The sequence below is a fragment of the Balaenoptera physalus genome, assembly GCF_965194825.1.
Source record: "Balaenoptera physalus genome assembly, chromosome: 10".
NCBI lineage: Eukaryota > Metazoa > Chordata > Mammalia > Artiodactyla > Balaenopteridae > Balaenoptera > Balaenoptera physalus.
Genome location: NC_138889.1, coordinates 24356905 through 24365412, shown reverse-complemented (window position 1 = coordinate 24365412; position 8508 = coordinate 24356905). Strand labels below are relative to the sequence as shown.

Here is an 8508-nt window from a genome sequence, read left to right as displayed (position 1 = left end):
AGGGCTCCCTACCAAGGACATCAGTTAGGTTGTTCGTCTTAGCCTACCTACGTCAGAAGAAACAAGTAGGCTTAAATTAATTTAGAAGGCCCATAAAAAAGAACTTCCTGCCAGCAACTGGAATGTCTTAGATCAGACCACAAGGTCTGATGTCTTCAAGCTAAATATGAACAGGGAGACAACTGCTCCCAGTTGGTCTGGGGTCAAGCCTTTACTGACCATCCCTCCTGCGACCTTGATACTAAGGAAGCAAACTTTCCAGAGGAGAAAACAAAGAAAAGCTCTCTAGTAGTTTTCCTTATAATCCATGCTGTGCTGTGAGGAGACAATTACTAGGGATTGTTCAGCAAAGGGATGTAGCAATAACTCCGTCCACCTTAGGAAAAACATGTCTACACACCTCGTAACACACTCCGTAGAGCCTGAAACAGCCACCCCCATGGCCACATCTGTCTCCTGCTGCTGGAGATGCATACATTCACTTAATATACATGTACGGAGCATCTGTAATGTGTATGACACTGGACTCGGGGCTGTAGGGGAAGCCAGGACTCACAATCTATAGTCCCTGTCTTCAAGTTGCTTACCAACTACTAACGGAAGCAGGACATAAGCATGAGAGGTTCAATAACATAACAAGGCAACAGTACACATGATGTCACAAAGAATACAGCCTAATCACTGCGCAGAACTCAGCCTATCGTTTGTATCCAACTTGTTTTTCAAACATATTAATTTGCCAGTATCACTGTTCCCTGGAACTCCCAATTCCAGCTGGCCTGTGTGATTTATTTCCTCGTAACATATATCACTTTGTAAATCACTGTTTCATTGATTGCGTTTACTAAGCTTGACAAAGGCAGGGATTTTCTCTCTTTTGTTCACTACTGTACCGCAGTGCCTCACACAGTGCCAGGCACATGGTGGATGCATAATAAATATTTGTCAAATGAATGAAAACTACTCCAAGTTTCTAAGTACAGAAATTAATAATAAACAATCACCTTGCTCTTAAAAATAGCCTTTAGCCTCACACAAAACGTCCCAGTGTCCTCAGACTCTCTGAGGACAATAGCCAGGGCGCCCTCAGCCTGCTCACCAATGGAAATACAGAGCACGGCTACAAACTGACAAGGATCTCAGTGTCAAACCCAAGATGCTGGTATTTAGAAGATGCAGCGGGCAAAGCTCGTGTTTCACATGGCTAGCTGATTATTTAAAATAGTAATGTTATAGCCAGGAAGGTGACCCTCAGTCACCCCCGTGTCCAGAGGGCCATTAGAGCAATCAATGCCGTTTAAAATACGGCAGTAACATTTAAAAAGCAGAATGGACGCCCTGCATAAAATGCATGGACTAAGACAACACAACCCGAAGCTACAAGAGCAATTCGCTGCATCACTGGCCTCTTTACTCAGCTAGCAAGAGGCTGAAAAGAACCTCGGGGGCAGAAGAATTGAGCTGCGCACCCCTGTCACTCACCGTATCTTCTTGATTCAGGACGCCCACCAATATTGCACAGGCTCCCAAGGAAGCTTGAAACTCAGATTCCTGTTTCTCTCCTAGCAATCTCCGTGCCAGGTATTTATTTTACATTCTGTGCTCCTATGGCACGGATAGGGAAAAACTAGCTCTCAGGAGTTCCTCCAGAATACGCTGTATTTAATCACTAGATGAAATGAACAGGACTTGGCCTTGTTCATCTGTGTTCGTCTCACAGCTGTGACTGAGCGGGCAGTTCAGAGAGCAAATGACTGATGTCATCCGTCTTGGTCACTGTAGCTGGCATAAAAAATACAGATCCTTGTCTGTAGCGTGCCCAGGAAACAAACCAGAAAAGAATCTCATTATAGTCAAGACCAGGCCAGCAGACATGTACGGAGCTGGTTTCATGTGCACGGAAAATTATGCAGAAACCAATCTGCCAGGACAACAGTTTAATTTTCAAAGGCAAAACTTGGCCCTAAGTGACCAAGCTAAGAATAGATTTTTTTTTTTAAATAAATTTATTTATTTATTTATTTATTTATTTTTGGCTGTGTTGGGTCTTCGTTTCTGTGCGAGGGCTTTCTCCAGTTGCGGCGAGTGGGGGCCACTCTTCATCGCGGTGCGCGGGCCTCTCACTATCGCGGCCTCTCTTGTTGCAGAGCACAGGCTCCAGACGCGCAGGCTCAGTAGTTGTGGCTCACGGGCCCAGTTGCTCCGCGGCATGTGGGATCTTCCCAGACCAGGGCTTGAACCTGTGTCCCCTGCATTGGCAGGCGGATTCTCAACCACTGCACCACCAGGGAAGCCCCAAGAATAGATTTTTTACTGAAAGTATCTTCATTTGTCAGACACAAAGAGTCCTCTTCGGGAAACGAGAAGGCCTACTTCCCGCAGAACTGAGAGGGGAAAGTTGTCATTGGGCGGTAGGGGTCCCCCTCGGAGATTTAGTCTAATGAAAAGACAAAAGGCTTGAACCTCATGGCTCCCAGACAGAGGATTGGTTTAATCATTCTGTCCTCCTTTATGCTGTAATCTCCCCCGGGGTTTAATTTTTAATAAATTGTGTGCGTTGGAAAGCTTGTGTGAGCATGCACGTACACAGACACGCACACACAGAGACACACACACTTAGAGAAAGTATGGCTTTATTAACTCCCCAACTGCTGGTACCAGAATGTCAGCGATACACTCTACCCCCAATTACAAGCACTGCACTTCTAACGCATATTACACAAACGTGGCAGCTACTTTTACCTATCTTTCCATTTTTCTCTTGGAGTCCCTGCCGACCCTGCTAAAGGGAAGCTCTAATAAAACTTGGGCTACAAAGCCAATTTTTCAGCTTGTAAGGCCAGGCTGTAGAGATATGAGCAAATCATCTCGAAGAATTAAGACGTCCAAAGGAGTGGGACAGGCCCTCTGCAGAGGGCAGAGGTTTAAAGGGCAGTGTGGTGGAAGTGACAAAAGCAGAGGTCTTCGTGACTATTTCCATCCTGGAGTATATCACCTTGCATTGTGATTTCCCTTTTTACACAAGTGTCTCTCCCACTAGACTGTGAACACTCTGTGGGAAGGGGCTGTTTATTACTGACTCTTGTAGCCAAAGCTCCCGGAGAAGAATCTATGGGCAGGAGACCTTCAGAAACCTTATCTCACTGGTTGATAACTCATGGGGTGCCTTCATTCCCACTTCACAGAAAAACAAATTGAGGGGTGGAGATCTGAAGTTGCTTGCCCCAGCTCACAGAGCTAGTAAGTAGCAGACCTGGGACACAAAGCTCAGTCGGTTGGGTCCCCACCTTTCTGTTATGCCTGCTCTGTCCCTGCACGCAGAATCTGGGAAATGAGCAGTTACAGAAGAAATCGACAATGCCGTGAGACTTGGACGTTTAGATACAAGGGAAGGGTGGTCACTAAAACTCGGGGGTGAATGGTGTGTGGATTAATTAATGGGGAGATACCAGCCTAGGAAACACACAGGACAGTGACGGGGGTCCACACTTCAGTGCCAGGCAGTGGGTGGACATACCACAGGGAGCACCTAGGAGAAGTGATGACCCGGCCACACGTGTGCCAAGCGCCCCCCACCCCACTGAATCACCTCTGCTCAGCCCTCTGTGTTACAGGTGCCCCCTGCAAGGGGGAAGGGACCTGGTATCTAAGGTCGAAGACGTTGTTAAGTTCTAAAGAATCAGCAAACAACTGACTTGTTGAAGCATGACCCATCTTTAAATTGGGACCTGTCCATGTCTTTCTCTTTATAATATGAAGGACGCCGCTGATCACTGGCTTGGTTTTTGCTACTGGGCACCAATCACGTACCTTTTTCTATTATAATTACTTTTCCTTTGGGTGGAGATTGAATTACAACATTTCAATGCCTTGCAGCTCTTAATGTCGATATATTTCTATCCTCCCATCACCACTTACCACAACCAATTTTGCTAAAAACAATGGAATTTTTAAAACACTATCCCTAAAAGACAATTCCTGACTAAAAACACGCTGCATTTACTCTTCCATTGTTATCTGCAGTCCCTGCTTTTCACGAGAGCCATTAGGCCAGGAGCTATATGGCTTCGTTCTAAATAGCTCCTGGAGGGAAAGAGATGGAGCGCTTCTCCCCTCACGCACCTCACAGCTCCCTACTGGCAAACACAGGTGGGCACAGTGGTTCTGCTACAGCCCTGGCAAGTCCTTGTTTACTGCAAATTCCATTTATTGTTCTGAGGCAGTAGAATGTACTTAAGTAATAACAGAATTACCTGGAGAGCTTTTGTAAAAATGATTCCTAAACCCCATCCCTGGAGATTCTGGGATGGAGCCTCGGAATGTGTATTTAACAAGCACTCAGGTGAGTCCGTGAGGGGTTCGGGCTTGGGAAACACAGTTCTGCCTAATAAACCAGAGGTAATGCAATAGAGACAATCTGTAGCTCACACAACCTGCAAAGATCACCACCTCCTTTGAGTTCAACAGTAGTCAGAACAGACTTAGCAGGCGCCCAGTAGGCACTGGGTCTCACTGTGGAAGGCGGCAGGGAGCACAGAGGAAAAAGGCCTTCTCCTCCAGAGGAGGTTTAAGCCTGGCTGTGTCCCTTGTACCCGTATCTGTCTGGTTGGTCTGGACTAAGTCATACCTGTGAGTAATTGGTGTGAGCGTCCTGGGATCTGTGCAATGGGGGCAGGTCTGCCTAAGTGTGCCCTGCAAGGTAGATGAGCTCTTCCACTGTGGTGAACATGTTTATTCTCTCTCTGTGTTGTGAGTGAATTTGTATTGTGTTTGCAGGGGTGGGCTGGGTGGGTGAGCAGATTCTTACTGAAAAAGTAACAATGTTGCCTTTTATAAGAGAAATTTTGATCTAAAATGCATTTCAAAACTACATAAGAATGTCAGAGACAGGAGAAGCTCAATAATTCATCAATCGCATCCACTGAGAATACAATTATGAGAAAAATGAACTGTAATGATATAATAGATCTTTTTGTGTTACTTAAAGACTAAGCAATGAAGGAGGAGGGTGATAAGCGTGAGGAGAATGCGGCTATAAACGCATCTGAATTAATCTCAGGACCACGTGAGGCGACACTCACCCCACCTTCAGCTCCAGCCTGGGACAGAGGCAGCGCAGAGAACTCTGTGCTTTGGAGTCTTGACATATCGGGGTTCAAATCCCAGCTTCACTACTTAGATGAGTTGTCTGACCTTGAGCAAACCGTGCATACGCTCACTGAGCCTTCTCTTTCTTATGAGAGTGGTGTAAGGATTAGAGCTAATATTGCAGAGCACAGGGCCTGCCACGTAGCAGGCACTGGATAAATGGAAGCTATTTACTGTTATTATTACTTGTTGTTGTTAAGGGCAGTTTAGGGAAGGAGAGACTCAAAGATCTAGGATTCACAGATTTCACAGATGATCTCAATGTATATTTTAAGTTTGAAGGATGGGTTGGACCATTTGAAGCTCTATCCCCATGTCCAACTTGGTGACCTGGTGTCCTGCACTCTGCCCAGGTGGTTTCCAGCAGGTCGTCTGCCTCTGCCGGACTAAGCAGCAGTTTCTAGACTGAAGTGATACAAGCTGCTGCCCCCAGGAGAGCCCCAAACAATTCTTCCTTCTCAAACCCAACAGGGAGCAAAGGACCACTGTCCTCACCCCCAAATGGAAGTCTGCTGCAATGTTGATATAATCAAGAAGTAAGGAAAAAGAAAAGATAATCCAATTGAATCCCTTCCATTAATAAAGACAATTGAGATTTCTCTTGATTTGTTTGCAATAATTTCCCACTTTTTCATGAATGGAAACATGCTGCCATTTTCCAGCATGGTATGGTGACCAGGGTTAGAATTTCTAAGACGCTACAATCATCATTACACATGAAATGTGATCTATTAGCTAATAGGTATAACAGTGAAAACAACCCTGCCTGGAGTCTTTACAGGGCCTAGAGAAAGCCTGATTTACTAGGCTCCTCATTCAAACCCTGACCTACGCATTTATCAAACAAAGGCATCCATTCTGCAAAACATTACCAGAAAGTTACTACCCAACTAAGTGCTTCAGACAGCTGAGGGTTGCATTCTATTTTGCTCTAATTATATTACTTAAGATTTTATACGTTGTCTGATTAGAAGGCTGATTTAATTACAGCGCTAATAGAAATGACAAATATCACATATGCTCATCTAAAACCTGTCTCAATTGTTTTCGAGGTACCACTAGTGTGATGACTAATGCTAGGCATCCAGGCCTTTAATGACTGAAGGCCTCAGGCAATGCACACTTACTTTTAGGACACACATCAAGTCTACATTCAAAGCACTGCTGAGGAATTTAACAAAAGCGTCGATCCATGCTCTTTTGCCAGATCCCAAGTCATCCAGCTGTCGGTAAATGTGTTTTATACCAACTTTAATGCAGTAGTGAAAGCCAGACGAACACACGCAGGAATAATGGGGATTAAAAAACATTTTCCAAGTATTATATACCTTTTCACGCTGGTGTCTTCGGGTAAGTTATTATCCAAGGAAAGTTCTTCAAAAATAAATTATCATCACAAGATACATTGAAGAATGAAATAAACCACTGTTTCTCATATGTTATGAGCCTTAAGAGAACAATAAGACTAAAAATGAATAAAGAATTTTTGGATTATCTTGTGACTCTACAGTTTCCAATCTGAAGAACACACAACAGCTGCTTTACAGCACAGAGACTTCACCCCTGCTAGGCAGTGGACTCAGAACGCGAGATGGAGGGTGTAGATTTCACCGTGCAGCAGGATGCTGAGTAGGACTTGGGCCACTGCCTCATACTGGTCAAGTGGGCCTAAGTCCCCTTGCCAGGACCCTGTCCAAAAGGGCAGCCTGCAGATAAAGAGACCTCACGAAGAAAAGGCTGTAGGTTATATCATTAGGTGACTGTATTGACGAGAGTCAACACTGGATGTCCCGTACCTGGGAACCATGCAGTGGAGAGTCCCCAAAAGGGGCCCTGAAGAACGCTCCTTTGGGTACCACAAGAAGGCCAGTATTTGGATGTCTGCCACCTGGCAGGCACCCACCCTCAGCCATACCTACAGAGAGAGGCCTGCAGCCATGACCAGGGATGTGAGGGACACCTGTCTCTCCTCCCCACCCTAACTTAAGAGACACAGGATGAGACAAGGGGAAGGGTGAGACTGTCCCAGAGCTCCAGCACATCCTCCACCCTTCCCCAAGGTGTGGGGAGGAGACAGAGAGTAGCCCTGCCCCTCCCCCACTTCCTTAAGCCCAAAGAGGGCAAGTGCTGGAAGAAAGGGGCAAAGATGAGATTTACAAAGGATATGGGACTGGTGCTTTAAAGCAGATGGTTCTGAGTTTACCTTTTTTTTTTTTTTTTAAAGTATTTATTATTTTATTTATTTTATGGCTGTGTTGGGTCTTCGTTTCTGTGCGAGGGCTTTCTCTACTTGTGGCAAGTGGGGGCCACTCTTCATCGCGGTGCGCGGGCCTCTCACTATCGCGGCCTCTCTTGTTGCAGAGCACAGGCTCCAGACGCGCAGGCTCAGTAATTGTGGCTCACGGGCCCAGCTGCTCCGCGGCATGTGGGATCTTCCCAGACCAGGGCTCGAATCCGTGTCCTCTGCATTGGCAGGTAGATTCTCAACCACTGTGCCACCAGGGAAGCCCCTGAGTTTACTTTTAATTAATGAAAACAATTGGGGTTCCACCAAAGATGTTCAATTTAATGAATATTTCCTGAGGTTCTACTATGTGCCAGGCACTATTTTAGGCACTTGGGTGACAATGACACAGATGAACAAAACAGGCAAGATCCCTGCCCCTCTTGCTACTAGTGGGGGAAAGGAGAGTTAACCCAGCACGGTTAACAACAGTGAACGGAGAAAAATAAAACTACTGAACCTCTACCAAGTTCAGGCCAGTCAATAAACCAGTTTGAATAGCTTTCAAAGATTTAGCAATTTTTTTTCTGAAAGTTTTGCTTTCAGGAAAAACACTGCCTTCTGCAAAAGTGCCCAGAGATCAAAGAGCTGCTTAAGAGGAGGAAAGGAGGGCTGAAGGGAGAAGTGACTAATAGAACAATGTATGTATGTAGAGAAATTAAATGTCTTAAGCATTCTCAGAAAAGAGTATGTTGAGGTTTTACAAGCGGAGATGGCAGCTGTTATCTGATGGATATTTGATCCCACTTCTTCCATGAAGACTCTCCTGGGAGATGGGACTAGAGGGCAAGCTGGGGACACCCAGGAAACCATGAATTTAGAGAGATGCTTAAGGGCACTCAAGAGCAGCTGCAATAGACTAGAATGGCCAGGTAAGAATTTAAGACCTGCTTTCAATTATACCAAGGCAAGCATGACTGTGTTTTCTAAATATTTTCTCTTAGAAAGTCATTATTTATACAGTAAATAGGTCCACGTTATGAACAACTCAAAAATCTTTGAAAGAACACCCAAAGTTTCCTTCTTCCTTTCCTCTTCCCTTCATCTCTCTCCCTTCCCAGTTGCTGATTTGACTC

At 45.3% G+C, this 8508-nt stretch overlaps 1 long non-coding RNA gene across 1 annotated transcript; it reads right to left on the bottom strand.

Annotated features, from left to right (window-relative positions):
- Window positions 1–7290: 7290 nt before the first annotated feature.
- LOC309667437 lies at window positions 7291–8260 on the bottom strand. The gene is made up of 2 exons (XR_014267776.1): window positions 7669–8260; window positions 7291–7351 (listed from the first exon to the last, which is right to left on the bottom strand). It is a non-coding gene; the product is annotated as an uncharacterized lncRNA (long non-coding RNA).
- Between the last annotated feature and the right edge of the window lie 248 nt (window positions 8261–8508).